This window comes from Amblyraja radiata, chromosome 20 (genome assembly GCF_010909765.2).
Source record: "Amblyraja radiata isolate CabotCenter1 chromosome 20, sAmbRad1.1.pri, whole genome shotgun sequence".
NCBI classification, from domain to species: Eukaryota; Metazoa; Chordata; class Chondrichthyes; order Rajiformes; family Rajidae; genus Amblyraja; species Amblyraja radiata.
The window spans coordinates 24,706,286-24,710,659 of NC_045975.1; positions in this window are offsets into that span (position 1 = coordinate 24,706,286).

Genomic DNA, 4,374 nt, shown 5'->3' on the forward strand with positions numbered 1-4,374 from the left:
AAATGAAGAATAAAGTAGTTATAATTATGATTTTGTAAAAACTGCAATATTGCTGCAAGGTGACCTTATTTACCAAATAAAGAAAAGCCTGGATAGAGTGGATGTGGAGAAGATGTTCCCACTAGTAGGAGAGTCTAGGACCAGATGGCACAGCCTCAGAATAAAAGGATGAACTTTTAGAATAGATACGAGGAGGAATACCTTTAGCCAGAGGGCAGTGAATTTGTGGAATTTCATTGCCACAGACAGCTGTGGAGGTCAAGTCATTGGGCATTTTTAAAGCAGAGATTGACAGGTTCTTGAGTAGCAAGTCAAAGGTTCAGGGGAGAAGGCAAGAAGAATGGGATTGAGAGGGAAAAGCAGATCGCCCATTATCGAATAGTGGAGAAGACTCATGAGCTGAATGTCCTAATTTTGCTCCTATGACACGATCGGGGTTGCTTTTACTGCATAATTTATTATTTGGCTTTTTTCACAAGAAAAATAAGTGAACTCCAAAAATCAGTTTAACCGTGAACAGAAACAAAGGAAAGAATTGGTTAACCACTAACTTGTTCTTAGCTGCAGCTCAGTTCAACTTAATGCAGTTTAACTCGGATAAATGTAAGGTGTTGTATTTTGGCAAGACAAACAGGACAGGACTTGCACAGTAAATAGGGAAGGCCTTGGGAAGTTTGATAGAACAGAAAGTTCCAGAGTTACAAGGACAGATTTTCAAGACAGTGGTGACACAGGTAAACAAAACACAGAGTGATGGAGTGACTCAGCTGATCAGGCATGGAGGGAATGGACAGAGGACATTTTGGGGTGGGACTCTTCTTCAGACTCAGAATATGTTGAATCTATTTGTGCTGGCCAGAAAGAAAGTCCCATGAACAAAAACTAAATAATAGTATTTATAAAAAGATTCAATTTGCATTTCACGTTTAAATGGTTAAAAATGTGGAATTTAGAATTATGCCCCACCACTCATATCTGACCCGAAAAGTCATCTATCCAGATGCTACCTGACTCACTGAGTTCCTCCAGCACTTCGTATTTTGTTAAAAATGCATCCACAGTTCCTTGTGTCTCCATGACACAAGTAGGGTGGTGAAGAAGGCTTCGGTACATTCATCGGTCAGTGTATTGAGTACAGGATTTGGGATCACGCTAGATAAGATATCAGTAAGGCCATATTTGGGGTACTGAATATAGTTCTGGTTGCCCTGATATGGCAAAGATGTTATTAAATGAGCGAGATACAAAAGAGGGTTGGAATTATAAGGAGAGGCTGGATAGGAGTCTTTTCCCCTGCAGAATTGGACTGAGGGGGATAATCTTATTGAGGTTCATAAAATCACACAGTGCAGAGATAGGGTAAATAGCCACAGACTATTTGTCCCCAGGGTAAGGGGTCTAAAACAAGAGGATAAAAATTTGAAAGGAACGCGAGGAACAACTTTTTCCCACAGAGAGTGGTGCATTTGTGGAATGAGCTGCCAGAGGCAGCGGTAGGAGCAGGCACAATTACGGCATTTAACAGTCACTTGGACAGGTATGTGACTAGGAATGGTTTGAAGGGATGTGGGCTAGGTGCAAGCAAGTGGGACTAACTTGGTCAAATAACGTGGTCAGCATGGATGAGTGGGGCCAAAGAGCCTGGTTAGACTTTTTAGAGAAACAGCATGGAACAGACCCTTCTGCCCACTGAGTCTGAGCCAACCAGTGATCACCCTGTACACTAACACCATCTCACACACTAGAGACAATTTACAATTTTACAGAAGCCAAACCTGTATGTCCAAGGAGTGGGGGAGATAACCGGAGCATCCAGAGAAAACTGCCATGGTCACAGGGAGAACGTGCAAACTCCGTACAGGCAGCACCCGTAGTCAGGATTGGACCCAGGTCTCTTGTGCTGTAAGGCAGCAACTCTACCAATGTGCTGCCTTAAATTGTGCTGTACTGTGCTGGATGGCTCTAACTGATTAAAGCAACCTGTTACACCTGCACAATCACCCTGTGCACTTACATTGCAAAGATTCAGAAAGCCTTGATGTTGATGTGGTTTGAATCCATGTAGTGTGAAACATGAGAGTTCTTTATAAATTCTGAGAATGTTTTTGAAATATTCTGAGATTTTTTTGTTAAATTCCAAGAATATTTTGTTAAAATCTGAGAAACATCATTGCCCCTTGAATTGCATCCATGCTAGTCGGAAATTAAAAAGGTTCCGCTTGGCTCACTGTTTAGAAAGCTTCTTTAACTCTTTGGTTGCCACATCAAAATGCCATTAACATTGAAATAAATATTATCAGACACTTTCTGTCTAGTGTCTTCAAAAATGCTCTTAATGGTTAAGCAACACTTTGTTAAACTAATGAATCCTCTGGGTGCTTTCACTGTAGACTAGTGAACTATCAGTCATGGTCAAGAAGTGACACAACGTGCTGGAGTAGATTTGGGGTGGCACAGTGGCTCAACAGTAAAGTTGCTGCAGTACAGCGCCAGAGACCCAGGTTCGATCCTGACTACGGGTGTTGTCTGTACGGAGTTTGTACGTTCTCCCTGTGATCTTGTGGGTTTCCTTCCACACTCCAAAGACGTACAGGATTGTAGGTTGATTGACTTTGGTAAATTGGTAAATTGTCCCTAGTATGTAAGTTAGTGTATGGAATGATCATTGGTCTGCCCGGACTCGGCAGGCCGAAGGGCCTGTTTCTGCGCTGTATCTCTAAAAGTAATGTAAAGAAACCGGAGCACCTGGAGGACACTCATACGGTCACAGGGAGAACGTGCAAACTCCACACAGACAACACCTGAGGTTAGGATCAAACCTGGGTTTCTGGTGCTGTGAAACAGCAACTCTACCAACTGTGCCACTGTTGCTTCCTTGAGAACACCTGGTCTCACTGAGTTCTTGAGGGAAACCTTCCTAGTCTACCAGTGTCTTCCCCGATGGAGCAATTGGCTGTAAACTGGGATATACAGCAAAGACCAGCCACCAGAGTTCGTTCAGAGTGATTAGGTAGTGTGGTCCAGGCATGGATATGTGGCTGGAGCCCTGCTTCAAGTGGAGGATCTCTCACACCTCCACACCATCACCATCTGAGGACACCTTTACAATATTTATTTATGTTTTGCTTTGAACTAGGGGTCCCCAAACACTTATAGGGGGGGGATGGAGTTTGTGACAAAGGGTTCTGCTTCCATGGGGTCCCGCATCCAATGCCAACCATGCAGTGTATCCAGAAGAAGCAGTCAACAAACACTTATTGTAAGGAGAAATGACAGTAGATGTACCTTCAGAAAGAAGAGGTGGTATTTATTTGGTCAAAGGGTGGTGAATCTGTGGAATTAATTGCCACAGACAGCTGTGGAGGCCGAGTCATTTGTTATTTTTAAGGCAGAGATTGACAAATTCTTGATTATTAAGGGTGTCGTGGTTTATGGGGACAAGGTAGAAGAAAGTGGTTGAGAGGGAAAGATAGATTAGCCACAATTGGTTGAATGGAGGAGTAGACTCAACTGCAGAATGGGCTGAATAGCCTAATTCTGCTGCTATGACAGGAACTAATGAACAGACCTCACCCAAAGTCATGTGTTTAAGAAAGAACTGCAAATGCTGGAAAAATCGAAGGTATACAAAAAAGCTGGCAAAACTCAGCGGGTGAGGCAGCATCTATGGAGCGAAGGGATGGGCGACATTTTGGGTCGAGACCTTTCTTCAGACTGATGTTGGGGGGGGGGGGGGTGGGCTGGAAAAAGAAAGGAAGAGGCAGAGACAGTAGGCTGTGGGAGAGCTGGGAAGAGAAGGGGAAGGAAGGAGAAAGCAAGGACTACCTGAAATTGGAGAAGTCAACATTCATTCTGCTGGGGTGTAAACTACCCAAGCAAAATATGAGGTGCTTCTCCTCCAATTTGCGGTGGGACTCACTCTGGCCATGGAGGAGGCCCAGGACAGAAAGGTTGGATTCGGAATGGGAGGGGGAATTGAAGTGCTGAGCCACCGGGAGATCAGGTTGGTTATTGCAAACAGTTCTGATGCTGCCTCACCCGCTGAGCTTCTCCAGCTTTTTTGTCACCCAAAGTCATTTTCAGTTTATGGTAGTGGCCAGCAGCCTTACTACAGCAAACTGCAGCACTTGGTGGCAAGTAGATGAGATGTCCTCTGATCAGTTCTTTGGTGGGGTGTTATCAAACACAACCACTCAATAATGCAGGGAGATCTTAAACCAGTGACCAGGAGTTCCACTGAAGATGTAGGTGGAGTTTCAAGCAGATTCAAAGAGTAAGATATGGAGATGGGATGAAGCTTAATTCGGGGGTCAGAACATAGGCAGCTGAACAAGTGTGCTGATATAGGAGTGATGAAAATCAAGGATGCATAAG